We start from the raw sequence: 14,651 nt of genomic DNA, 5'->3' as shown, positions 1-14,651 counted from the left end.
TGGAACCCCGTCCACGGTGGGGGCGTTGAGAGGTAGACTCCCTCGCCCGCATCGGCGAAGCTCCCTCCGCCGACGTAGTCGGGGAGCCTTCCTGGGAGGTGGCCGCTGTCGGCACCGCACGCGGTACCGACGTCGGGGACCTCAACCCGGGCGATGGGCCAGCCGGCGCCACGCTCGACGGTACCGGAGGCGCAAGCACCGCCGGTACCGGAGGGGTAGGGCGCAACAGCTCTCCCAGAATCTCTGGGAGAACGGCCCGGAGGCTCTCGTTTAGAGCAGCTGCAGAGAAAGGCTGAGAGGTCGATGCAGGCGTCGACGTCAGAACCTGTTCCGGGCGAGGAGGCTGTTCCGGGCTGTCCAGAGTGGAGCGCATCGACACCTCCTGAACAGAGGGTGAGCGGTCCTCTCGGTGCCGATGCCTGCTGGGTGCCGAATCCCTCGGCGACCCAGAGCTCTCGGTGCCGACATGGGGAGGAGACCGGTGTCGATGCTTCTTCGACTTCTTCCGAAGCATGTCACCGGAGCTCCCCGGCACCGACGAGGAGGACGTAGAATCCATCCGTCGCTTCCTCGGGGCCGAGACCGAAGAGGGTCGATCCCGGGGGGGCTGTACCGCAGGAGCCCTCAGGGTAGGAGGAGACCCACCCGAAGGCTCACCGCCACCAGCAGGGGAATGGACAGCCCTCACCTGCACTCCTGACGATGCACCTCCGTCCGACGACATCAGCAGACGAAGTCTCGGTACCACCGACGTCGATGCAGTCGCCCGATGCCTCGGCGCCGATGCAGAGGTTCGATGCCTCGATGCAGTCGATGAAGCGGCAGCCAAGGAAGATGGTCCGGACGCTGACGACGTCGATGCACTCGATGCCTCCGGTGCCGATGCCGACGAAGAGCCCGAGAACAAAACGTTCCACTGGGCTAATCTCGCTACCTGAGTCCGCCTTTGTAACAGGGAACACAGACTGCAGTTCTGAGGGCGGTGCTGGGCCCATAGACACTGAAGACACGCAGAGTGCCTATCAGTGAGCGAGCTTCTTGAAGCCGCTGGAAGGCTTCGATGTCATGGGCGGAAAAATCACGCCGGCGAAATCAAAAGCCGAAATGGCGAAAATTGAAGCACCAAAATTTAGAGGGAGAAAAATCTCGACCGAGGCCAAAAGAGGCCTACCCCGACAACGAAAGAAAACTTACGGGGCAAAAACTGAGAAATACGGGAAGGGCAGAAAACCCGAAAGGGTCTTCCGGAACACTACCGGAGCGCTTCCCGAACTTTTTCAAGGAAAAAACAGCAAAAAACACGTCGAAAAGGACGCGCGAGGTCGACTCTCTGGGGCACGAACGGCGTAACACGACCGTACCGAGCGCGGACGAAAGAAGACTGGCCGGCTCGAGCCGGTTTCGGGCGGGAAGACGGCCGTGCATGCGCGGTGCGCATGGGCGCGCGAGGACTAGCAAAGGCCTTTGCTAGTAAACTTTCCGATGGAGGGGGCTGCCGAGGACGTCAACCCATCAGTGAGAACAAGCAGCCTGCTTGTCCTCGGAGAATGCATTTTAACTCTGCTGGGCATGGTGACACCTGATGTACCAGAAGTGACCTCAGCTAGCTCAGCTCACTCCTCTTATTTCAGGCACTGCAAGGTGGCATGTTGACGAGGGAGCACAATAGAGAGCTATATCCCTTTGTGCAGTCTGGGGGCACCTCGGTCATAAGTACATAAGTAATGCCATACTGGGAAAAGACCAAGGGTCCATCGAGCCCAGCATCTTGTCCACGACAGCGGCCAATCCAGGCCAAGGGCACCTGGCAAGCTTCCCAAACGTACAAACATTCTATACATGTTATTCCTGGGATTTTGGATATTTCCAAGTCCGTTTAGTAGCGGTTTATGGACTTGTCCTTTAGGAAACCGTCCAACCCCTTTTTAAACTCTGCTAAGCTAACCGCCTTCACCACATTTTCTGGCAATGAATTCCAGAGTTTAATTACACGTTGGGTGAAGAAAAATTTTTTCCGATTTGTTTTAAATTTACTACACTGTAGTTTCATCTTGTTTATTTTATCAGACTTTGAGAGGCAAAGAGGAAAGACCTGACTTTTGCTGATCTCTTTCCTATTACAGATTACTCTGACCATTCTGGTAACTGATCAGGGTGAGTATGATGTTGGAAAATGGAGTGAGAATTAGAAGGTAGATGCAACCATTCTGGTAACTGATCAGGGTGAGTATGATGTTGAAAAATGGAGTGAGAATGAGAAGGTAGATGCAAATTTTGGAACATATCTTACAGCAAGAATCTTATTTACTCAGGCCAGATTGCATCTTCTAAATGTCTAGTTAGTCCAGAAAGCGAAGATACTTACCTGTAGCAGGTATTCTCTGAGGACAGCAGGCTGATTATTCTCACACGTGGGTCGACGTCCATGTTGGTCCGGGAACCAGCATTTTGCCATAGCAAAGACAAAAACTTTGCTAGAGTCTTCTGGCGTGCGTGCAGCGTGCATGTGAGGACCGACTTCCCGTCCACTGCGTGAGTGTGTACCCACTACTACTACTTATTTCTAAAGGGCTACTAGACGTACGCAGCGCTGTACACTTGAACATGAAGAGGCAGTCCCTGCTCGACAGAGCTTACAATCTAGTTAGGACAGACAAACAGGACAAACAAGAGATAAGGGAATAACCTCAGTTAAATCAAAAAGCATAACAAATAAACTCCAAAGGGGAGGTGGGAGGGATTGTGAGAATAATCAACCTGCAGTCCACGGAGAATACCTGCTATAGGTAAGTATCTTCACTTTCTCAGAGGACAAGCAGGCTGCTTATTCTCACATGTGGGGTATCCCTAGCATCCAGGCTCCCTCAAAACAATAAACATTGGTCAACTGGGCATCGCAACGGCGAGGACTTAACATAGGTTAACCAAAAACTATATACAGCTAGCTGAGAGTGCAGCCTGGAACAGAATAAAATGGGCCTAGGGGGTTGGAGTTGGATTCTAAACCTCAGATTCTGCAGCACTGACTGCCCAAACCAAAAGTCGCGTTGGGTATCCTGCTAAAGGCAGTAGTGAGATGTGAATGTGTGGACTGAAGACCAAGTTGCAGCTTTGCAAATTTCTTCAGTAGAGGCTGACATTAAGTGAGCCACTGATGCAGCCATGGCTCTAACATTATGAGCCGTGACATGGCCCTCTTGAGTCACCCAAGCTTGGGTATAAGTGAAGAAAATGCAATATGCTAGCCAACTGGAGATTGTGCATTTTCCGATGGCAACGTCCCTCCTGTTGGGATTGAAAGAATCAAACAACTGGGCGGACTGTCTGAAGGGCTTCGTCCACGCCACGTAAAAGGTAAATGCTCTACTGCAGTCCAAGGTGTGCAAGCTGCTTTCGCCAGGGTGGGCATGAGGTCGGGGAAAAAATGTTGGCAAGACAATTAACTGGTTCAGATGGAACTCAGACACCACCGTTGGCAGGAACTTGGGGTGAGTGCGGAGGACTACTCTGTTGTGATTAAACTTTATATAAGGTGCATCAACTACTAGGGTCTGAAGCTCACTGACCCTACGAGCTGAAGTAACAGCCACCAAGAAAATGACCTTCCAGGTCAAGTACTTCAGATGGCAGGAATTCAGTGGCTCAAAAGGAGCTTTCATCAGCTGGGCAAAACGACGATCCCATGACACTGGCGGAGGTTTGACAGGGGGCTTTGACAAAAGCAAACCTCTCATGAAGCGAACTAAAGGTTGTCCAGAGATAGGCTTACCCTCTACACGGCGATGAAAAGCACTAATTGCGCTGAGGTGAATCCTTACGGAGTTGGTCTTGAGACCAGACTCTGACAAGTGTAGAATGTATTCAAGCAGAGTCTGTGAAGGACAAGAAAGAGGATCTAGGGCCTTGCTATCACACCAGATGGCAAACCTCCTCCATTTGAAAGAGTAACACCTCTGCATGGAATCTTTTCTGGAAGCAAGCAAGACTCAGGAGACACCCTCTGAAAGACCCAAGGAGGCGAATTCTAAAGTCTCAACATCCAGGCCATGAGAGCCAAAGACGGAGGTTGGGATGTAGAAATGACCCCTCGGTTCTGAGTGATGAGAGTTGGAAAATACTCCGATCTCCACGGTTCTTCGGAGGACAACTCCAGAAGAAGAGGAAACCAAAACCGATGCGGCCAGAAGGGTGCAATCAGGATCATGGTTCCGCGATCTTGCTTGAGTTTCAGCAAAGTCTTCCCCACCAGAGGTATGGGAGGATACGAATAAAGAAGGCCTGTTCCCCAATGAAAGAGAAAGGCATCTGATGCTAGTCTATCGTGGGCCTAAAGCCTGGCACAGAACTGAGAAACCTTGTGATTGATTTGAATGGCAAAAAGATCCATCGAGGGGGTGCCCCACGCTTGGAAGATCTTGCGGGCTATGCCCATATTCAGCAACCACTTGTGAGGTTGCATTTACCTGATCAGCCTGTCAGCCAGACTGTTGTTTACACCTGCCAGATAAGTGGCTTGGAGATACATGCCCTGATGGCGTGCCCAAAGCCACTTCTCCAACCTGATGGTCTGTTTGTATCAAGATGATTTGGTTGGACAGCCGATCACTTAAAGCTTTCAGAGCGTTCCAGAACGCTTGTAGTTCCAGGAGGTTGATCTGAAGACCTCTTTCCCGGAAGGACCAGGCTCCTTGAGTGTGAAGCCCATCTACATGAGCTCCCCACCCTAGGAAGGATGCATCATTCGTCAGCACTTTTTGTGGCTGAGGAATTTGGAATGGTCGTCCCATGGTCAAATTGGACCGGATTGTCCACCAGTGAAGAGAATTTCGAAAATCGGTGGACGGTTGGATCACATCCTCCAGATTCCCTGCAGCTTGACACCACTGGGAAGCTAGGGTCCATTGAGCTGATCTCGTATGTAGATGTGCCATGGGTGTTACATGAACTGTGGAGGCCATGTGGCCAAGAGTCTAAACATCTGCTGAGCTTTAAGCTGCTGAGATGTTCGAACCATGGACATTAGGGACCGGAGGTTGTCTGCCCTTGTCTCGGGGAGGTAAGCTCGAGCTGTCTTATTGTCCAGCAGTGCTCCAATAAACTCCAATCTTTGAACAGGAGAGAGATGGGACTTGAAGCAATTTATTACGAACCCCAGTAGATCTAACACCTGAATAGTCATTCACATGGACTCCAGAGCACCGTCCTCCGAGGTGCTTTTTACAAGCCAATCGTCGAGATAAGGAAACACATGCACTCTCAGTCTGCATAGCGATGCTGAGACTACCGCTAGACACTTTGTAAACACTCTGGGTGCAGACACCAGGCCAAAGGGCAGTGCACGGTACTCAAAGTGTTGTGTTCCCAGCCGAAATTGAAGGTATTTCCTGTGAGCTGGAAGTATTGAGATGTGTGTGTAAGCATCCTTTAAGTCCAGAGAGCATAGCCAATCATTTTCCTGAATCATGGGAAGAAGGGTGCCCAGGAAAATCATCCTGAACTTTTCTCGGACTAGGAATTTCTTCAGGGCCCTTAGGTCTAGGATGGAACCCCCCCCCCCCCCCCCCCCATTTTCTTTTGCACAAGAAAGTACCTAGAATAGAATCCCAGCCCTTCTTCTGTTGGTGGAACGGGTTCGACTGCATGGGCCTTTAGAAGGGTGGAGAGTTCCTCTGCAAGTACCTGCTTGTGCTGAGCGCTCTAAGGATGAGCTCCCGGTGGGCAATTTGCAGGTTTGGATTCCAGACTGAGGGTGTATCCTAACCAGACTATTTGAAGAACCCACCGGTCAGAGGTTACGAGAGGCCACCTTTGGTGAAAAAACATTAACCTCCTTCCAATCGGCAAGCCGTCCGGTATGGACACTTTTACTGCGGTTATGCTTAACTGGAGCCAGTCTAAAGCTTGACTCTTCCTTTTGGTGGGGAGTAGCAGGGGCCTTAGGTGCACGCTGTTGAGAAGAACAAACACGCTGAGTCTGACTAGGCTGTCGAGAAGCAGGAGTGTACCTATGCCTAGCATAGGAATAGGGAGCACTCCGCTTCCCCCCCAAAAAAACCCTCCTATTTGAGGAGGTTGTAGCAGAAGGCGCCCGGCGGGAGAGAGAATCCATATCATCATTATGCTTCTTTAACTGGTCAACAAGGTCCTATAGTTTTTCACCAAAAAGATTATCCCCCTGGCAAGGTACATCCGCCATCTGCTGCTGGACCGAATGATCCAGGTCAGAGACACACAGCCATGAGAATCTGCGCATCACTATACCCTGAGCAGCAATTCTGGATGCCAGATAAAAAGAGTCATAAGCGCCCCTGGGCAGGAATTTACAATACGTCTTCTGATGCCTGACCTTCTGGCGGAAAGGCTCGGCCTGCTCTGGAGGGAGGACATCAACCAAGGAAGACAGCTGCCTCACCGAGTTCCGCAAGTGAACGCTCGTGAAGAGCTGGTATGGTTGGATACGGGCAGCGAGCATAGCGGCCTGATACGTTTTTCTCCCAAAAGTATCCAAGGTCCTAGCTTCTCTGCTTGGGGGCACCGAGGCATAATCTCTAGTACTCTTGGCTCTCTTGAGGGCGGAGTTCACCACCATGGAATTGTGGGGTAACTGAGACCTCATCAACCCAGGTTCACCATGGATCCGATACTGCGAATCAACTTTCTTCGGGATCACGGGGCCAGACAGAGGGAACAACCAGTTTCGCATAAGGACTTCCTTGAGTACCTTATGCAAAGAAGCCGTCACAGCCTCCTTAGGTGGACAGGGATAATCCAGGACCTTGAGCATCTCAGCCCTGGGCTCATCCTCCACTTCCATAGGAAACAGAATAGCAGTAGCCATTCCCCAGACAAAAGATGTAAAAGAGAGACTCAGGAGGAGACAGCCTCCTTTCAGGTAGAGGAGAAGGTTCAGAGGGAATCCCATACGACTCTTCGGAAGAAAAGTATCTGGGATCTTCCCCTGACTCCCACGAACACTCCTCTTCAGTATCGGAAAGTGCCTCCCTAAGGGAACTCCGAGACTGAGCCTGCCTCGACGCCAAGGACAGACGTCCTCGATGGCGATGTCGAGAGGCCGACGCCCACATGGACTGCGGCGAAGCTTCCTCCACCGACGTTGAAGGGGAGTCGATCTGGGTGGCAGCTGACACCGGTGCTGCAAGTGGCACAGAGGACGGGGACCTCACTGCAGGTGAAGGGCCATACGTCGATGCAACAAACGGCACGGAAGGCGCAAGCACCCCCAACACCGACGCAGACTGGCACAGCAGTCCTTACAGAAGTTCTGGAAGCAAGGCCCGGATGTGCTCATCAAGAGCCGCCATCGGAGAAGGCTGCGGGATCAGTGGATCAGCCAGTGGCAGAATCTGCTGAAGCTCAGGTACCAGGCTGCTAAGAGGCCAACGCATCGGCACCTTCTGTACAGAGGGGGAGCGATCCTCTCGGCACCGACGCTTCTCGGGTGCCGAGTCCTTTGACGCCCTGGTGCTCCTGGCACCATGTGTCAAAGGAAAACAGTGATGGTGCTTCTTCAACTCGCTCAATGCCCATCACCGAGGCTCCTCAGTGCCAACGTGGAACCCTCACGTCTCCTCGGGTTCGGGTCCGACGATGGTCGATGCCGGGGGGCCTGATGATAGGAGGCCTCAAAACAGGTGGAGACCCACTCAACACCTCACTACTCCCAGCGCGACTTGGTCTCCCAGCAGCCATTACCTCTGCTCCTGACGTCGATGCTTGCCTCAATGTCGTCGACGACGCCAACCTCAGTACCGATGTCGATGCAGACGTCGAAGGACCGGACCGAACCCCAAAAAGTTTCTCACATTGGACTTCTCGAGCTACTTGGGTCGGCTTCTTCATACGAAGACACAGAGCACAAGCAGCTGGGCTGTGGTCGGACCCAAGGCACTGAATACACCAGGAATGGGTATCAGTACCCGAGACGGTCCGGTTGCACCGTTGCACCGAGTACAATGTTTGAAACCACTGGGTGTCCTCGATGACATGGAAGGAAAAATGGCTCTGGCGAAATCAAAAGACTCGATTGTGCCAATAAAAAGGGGCACAAAAATAAGGAGAAATCCGACTACACGGCCTAAAGCCAGCCACGTAAAGGAAACTTAAAAATTGGACAATTTTTTTTTTTTAAGAAAACAAGAAAAAAATACGCAAAAAAACTGCTGTGAGAACTCCTCTTTCCCGGGCCAGAACGAGGAGCACAGGAGGAAACTGCTGCACCTTGTCGCGGGGAAAAAAAAGTAACTGAGGTACGTGCTCACGCGGCGGGTGGGAAGTCAGTCCGTGCACGAGCGGTGTGTGTGCGCCACGCTTGCCAGAAGACTCTAGCAAAGTTTTTTGTCTTTGCTATGGCAAAATACCGGTTCCCAGGCCGACTCGGACGTTGACCCACATATGAGAATAAGCAGCCTGCTTGTCCTCGGAGAAAAAAAAATACCATGGTCTCGTACTTGACCAGGAACTGCAGTTTTCCTTTGTGATTGAATCTTGATTACACGATGCAAATGATGTGGTGATTAACGAGCTCTGTCCAAGCTTTGGGAAAGGGTAGTAGTAATACTGCATAAAACTGATCATTCCAACTGATCACTGCACCTCAGAGCAGTCCGAGGGGTTGAGTGCCTGCTAGTTTGTGTGCATAAAGACAGGGGAGATTGCTGGTCTATTGGGTCCCAGGCAGCTTGAATGCTACAATGCCAGATATCTTTTTGTTGGAGATTATTTCAAAGGTTTTAAAATTGCTCATTTACTTTTATATACCACGGTATATGGCAGGAAATGTAAGTGACCAACTGTCAGAGGGGCCCTTTTAGTAAAGCCACTCAGGCGCATACACGCATCAATTTTGAACTACCACCCGACTACCGTGTGGCCCGGGCGGTAATTTCATTTTTTACATGCGTCCACTAAGCGCACCAGAAACTTTCCAGTGCACATAGCTAACCGGTAATCGGCATTGTACGTGCATAGACCATTACCACTCGGTAAACATGTGAGACCTTACCGCTAGGTCAATGGGTGGCGGTAAGGTCTTAGTCTCAAAATGGACGCATGCCAATTTTTATTTTGCCGCACGTCCATTTTTGGCCTTAAAAAGGGCCTTTTTTGCAGGTGCACTGAAAAATGTATCTGCGTGTATCCAATACACGCGTCTACACCAGCACAGGCCATTTTTCGGCGCAACTTAGTAAATGGACCCCAGAATCTGTTCAATCTTTTACCCCATGCACCAGGCCAGACTTCACCTTTGGTAAAAGGGAACAAAATAATAAGGTTAGGAAGGTAATTGTGGATGAGGTCCCTTGGTTGATTGTTCAGCCATTAAATGTTAATTACAGTTATCTGCCAACCCAGTGTGTGCCAGTAACAGAGTCTCACTATGCATGACCTTTCACCATCTTGGATCCTAAATCTGTGGGAGAGCATTTGGGTCCCATCTGGGATGATTTTGCATCTGTTACAATACAGAGTATGGTAGAGATGTGGGACAACAACTGGAGGACTGTGATGGATAGGGTGGCACCCATTTAGATTGTCTCAGAGTGGCAGGGTAATACCTACCCCTTAGTATCCAGGTCTCTCTCAGCCAATCACAGTGCGTTTAGCTGTCTGTGAGTGGCTGAGAGAGACCTGGAGGGGCATAATCAAAAGGGAGGGACATCCAAGTAAGTGGAGCTGTGGCCAAGTGGTTATATCACTGGTCTTGTAATGCAGAGGTGGCTGGTTCAAATCCCACTGTTACTACTAAAAAAGCTGTGAGCAAAAACAGTTTTGATTTTCCCCGTTCGGGGAGAAAGATGGCCACCAAGAGAATGACGGTCATTAAGGGAAGTGCAAGTCGGGGAGAACGACGGCCATTAAGGGAAAATGCACGGCTGGGACTATTTTTAATTTGTATGAAGTCTTTATTGAACATTTCTCAAAACAGTATCAGAAAATACAGCACTCCAGAACAAGTAAGTCATAACATAACTGATCAGCAAGATCTAAATATCCAGAAGTACCAGTGCACTACGAATGCTGGCCCCTCCCACGGCCAAATGCCTTGGATTTGGCCGGGTTTGAGATGGCCGGTTCCAGTTTCCATTATCACTAAAAAACAAAGTCGGCCATCTCAAACCCGGCGATCTATGGCATTTGGCCGGCCCCAACCATATTATCGAAATAAAAGATGGCTGGCCATCTTTTTCGATAATACGGTTCCAGACAGCTCTTTGCGGTGCCGCCAAAATAGATGGCCGGCGCCATTCGATTATGCCCCTCCACATGAACTAGAACTTGGCCACTGAATTTTCTAGTGTGAAATATATATTTATTTCCATAGATATACTACACCTTGTTTATTATCTTGCCATCTCTTCTAAAGTTTTCAGATTTCCTCATTTTAAGATCTTTTTTGAACCCTTGGCAAAAATATAAGAATTTTATAGAAGATTAATTGAGCATAAAAGTGTAATCAGAGCTGAATATTAAACTAGTTTAAACTGGTCAAAAACAAACAAAAAAAACCAGATATCCAATGCTGGTCACCGGAAATGGCTTGGCATTGATAATCCATGCTCAGCACTAGTTGTAGCACTTAGTCAGCCTGACTCTAGTGTGCTGAATATCCGCCAAACTATAATATTGAACCTTACCATGAGAGTGAATTAATCACAACAAAGTTTCAACAAGAATGCTATGTCACAACAAAATAAAATTCCAGAAGAGAATAAGAAAACATATTGTAATATATTAGTCTGGAATGGGTTACAAAGCCATTTTTAACAATAAGAGCCATTATCTTCAGATGGAAAAGACTTGGAACAGTAGTAAATCTTCCCAGGAGTGGCTGCCTGCAAAAATTACTCAAAAGGGTGCAGCAACAACTGATCCGGAAAGTCACAAAACTTCCCAAAGGAACATCCACAGAACTGCAGGTCTCTAGCCTCAACTAAGGCCAGTGTTCACGATTCCAAACTGAGAAAAGAGATGTAGCATAAATGGGATTCATGGGAGACTAACAAGGTGGAAACCGCTGCTATCCAAGAACAACATTAGTGCTTGTCTTATGTTGGCAAATCCACACCTGGATGATCTCTGAGCCTTTTGAGATAATAGTCTATGGACAGACAAATCAAACGTAGACCTATTTGGACAACCCGGGTCCCATTACATTTGGCATAAAGATAATTTAGCAATCTAGAGTAAGATCATCATACCAAAAGTCAAACATGGTATTGTGATGGTGGGGATGCTTTGCTGCCTCAAGACCTAGAAAACTTGCCATTGAATTGTACACGATACCAGAAAATTCTCAAGGAGAATGTCCAGTCATTTGTCCATGAGCTGAACCTGAATTGTAATTGGGAATTGTGGTAAACCTGATGAGCAGTAACCAAGAGCTTGTTTATATTTTTTATAAAACAGAATCCAATTCCATCATATGTAAATGTTTACTTCTGAATTATCCTTCCAATAGGAAATTATCAACTTTAAGGCTATAGTTATCAAAAAGTCAAACAGTAGTTTATCATCATCTGAGAGAGAAAATGGAATTGGTATTAACTATGTATTTTGGAAATAGTGGTGACTGAAACTTGAAAATATCTTTTAGTTTGTTCCAAACATCTGACCAAAAAATTGAAATGTGAGAACATTCATATAAAAAGTGCATCAGAGTTCAAGTATGACCAGCAAAGGTCGGATTTCGAAGATCCAGTTGCTTTGCATTTTCTTGGAGTCCAATGAGCTGTATGATACATGGAAAAAAAGTGATTGCATAATGGATGCTGATAAATGATGCTCTTGGACCAGTAGACCAAAGCAGAGACCACTGGACATCTGACTTTTCACTGAAATAGAGATAGACTAACAGTTCTTCACATTGACAGACAATGGATTGTCTTGATGGCTGACTGATTTAGGATTTAAATCCCATTAGAAGTTTAATATACATATGCTTCATTTCGTTTTTATATTTATATTAAACATTTTATGTTTATTTTAATGTTTTCTGATCTACCTTGAACCAGTTTTATATCATAAAATGGAATATAAATTATGTGTAAAGAGAAACAAAAGAGAAGGATGCAGTCCCCAAGCAAACAAGATGAAAAAGTGAGGAAAAACCATCAAGAAAAGTTCAAACTAAAAAGATATATGAATGACATCATTAATCAATACTGTAGTCTCCAACAAAGGTCTGTAGCACAAACAATCAGGCGACTTGAGACAGTGCTGTGTTTCGGCAACAGGCTCACTTCCGAAAAAGAAGGACGCCCATCTTTGAACACAAATCAGAAGATGGGTGTCCTTCTCACAGGGTCGCCCAAATCGGTATAATCGAAAGCCGATTTTGGGCGTCCCCAACTGCTTTCCGTCGCAGGGACGACCAAAGTTCACGGGGGCATGTTGGAGGCATAGCGAAGGTGGGACTTGGGCATGCCTAACACATGGACATCCTCGACCCATAATGGAAAAAAAAGGGCACCCCTGACGAGCACTTGGACGACTTTACCTGGTCCTGATTTTTTACGACCAAGGCACAAAAAGGTGCCCAAACTGACCAGATGACCACCGGAGAGATTCGGGGATGACCTCCCCTTACTCCCCCAGTGGTCACTAACCCCCTCCCACCCTCAAAAAAAAAATCTTTAAAAATATGTCCTGCCAGCCTCTATGTCAGCCTCAGGTCCATGACAGCAGTATGCAGGTCCCTGGAGCAGTTTTAATGGGTGCAGTGCACTTCAGGCAGGCGGACCCAGGCCCACCCCCCCACCACCTGTTACACTTGTGGTGGTAAATGTGAGCCCTCCAAATCCACCAGAAACCCACTGTGGCCACATCTAGGTGTCCCCCTTCACCCCTTAGGGCTATGGTAGTGGTGTGCAGTTGTGGGGAGTAGGTTTTGGAGGGGATTTGGAGGGCTTAGCATACAAGGTAAGGGAGCTATGTACCTGGGAGCAATTTATGAAGTCCACTGCAGTGCTCCTAGGGTGCCCGGTTGGTGTCCTGGCATGTCGGGGGGACCAGTGCACTACGAATGCCTGCTCCTCCCACGACCAAAGGGCTTGTATTTGGTAGTTTCTGAGATGGGCTTCCTTGGTTTCCATTATTACCGAAAATCAGAAACGACCAAGTCTAGGGACGACCATCTCTAAGGACGACCTAAATGTTGAGATTTGGGCATCCATGACCATATTATCGAAACGAAAGATGGACGTTCATCTTGTTTCAATAATAGGGGTTTCCCCGCCCCTCCATCAGGATGTTTTGCGAGGACGTCCTGAGCAAAACGTGGGCGTCCCTTTCGATTATGCCCCTCTAAGTCTGCGTTAGGTGTCAGAACATAAGAATAACCATACTGGATCAGAATATAGTCCATCTAGCCCAGTATCCTGCTTCCAAAAGTGATCAATCCATGTCACAAGTACCTGACAGAAACCCAATTAGTAGCAACATGCCATGCTACCAATCCAGGGGCAAGAAGTGGCTTGCCCCATGTTCACCTCGACTATGGGCTTCTCTAGAACTTGTGCAAACCTTTTTTAAACCCAGATATGCTAACCGCTGTTACCACATCCTCCAGCAACAAATTCCACAGCTTAACTATTGAGTGAAAAAATATTTCCCCCTATTAAAGTATTTCCAAATAATGTCATTCAGTGTCCCCTGATCTTTGCACTTTTGAAAAGAGCAAAAAAAATCAATTCACTTTTATCCATTATACTCCACTAAGGATTTTGAAGACCTCAATCATATCCCCCTCTGACGTCTCTTTTCCAACCTGAAGAGCCCTAACCCCTTTAGCCTTTCCTCATATGGGAGGAGTTCCAATTATATCAGAGTGAGTTCATACACAGCTGTTCTGCTTTGATCATTTTACTATTGATACATCAAATTTGTGATTCCTGATACAGGTTTAGCGCTGAAACACAGAAGTCTCGAGTTGACTCATTGTACTACGGACCTTTGTTGGAGACTACAGTATTGATTAAAGATTTCACAAGTTGCCTCGTGGTTTGTAATATGGCCCTTTGTTGGAGACTACAGTATTAATTAAAGATTTCATGTATCTTTTTGGATTAGATTTTCTTTGATGTTTTTTCCTCACTTTATCATCTTCAAGTCTATGCAAGTGCCATCAGTTGGTCATCACCCATTTGTGTCTCTGAATCATTTTGTCTGTCGATGGAGAAATAAGAAGCGTAAAATGGGAAAAAGAATCAAAATTAGGGAAAGAAACTCTTCATAGTCCAACAAGGAATAAATTAACAATTCAGATAAATTTTAAATAATTGTGTATCAAAGGTTCGACGCTGTAATACTGAAGAGGAGATGTCACTTTTATTGCCCTAATTCCAAACTAAACAGCTATACTGGCTATTTGCCAAACAGGCAGATTATTCCTGTTCATTAATCTGATTTACATATTTACCAGTATTGTCAAAAGATAACAAAGATTTTCTGTTTCAAGGAGGGATGAATTACCTACTTAAAAGCTGTGCACTATGGCATCAAGAAACTGCTTAGCAACTCAAACAGACCTAGAAACAGGGAGGACACAATAGCGATTTGAAGTCTGATGCATGCTGCAGATTTAAACCCAGTCACTGTTAAGGAATCTTCTGTAATTCCAGTGTCCTTGTAAA

General features: G+C 47.6%; 1 protein-coding gene across 1 annotated transcript in view; it reads right to left on the bottom strand.

The window, feature by feature from the left end:
- Window positions 1–14,651, bottom strand: part of PHF3 (PHD finger protein 3) — a 264,231-nt gene that overhangs the window by 59,686 nt on the left and 189,894 nt on the right.

Source organism: Microcaecilia unicolor, chromosome 3, assembly GCF_901765095.1.
Source record: "Microcaecilia unicolor chromosome 3, aMicUni1.1, whole genome shotgun sequence".
NCBI classification, from domain to species: domain Eukaryota; kingdom Metazoa; phylum Chordata; class Amphibia; order Gymnophiona; family Siphonopidae; genus Microcaecilia; species Microcaecilia unicolor.
Note: the sequence above shows the minus strand (reverse complement) of the source record. Positions and strands in the feature narration are given on the sequence as shown.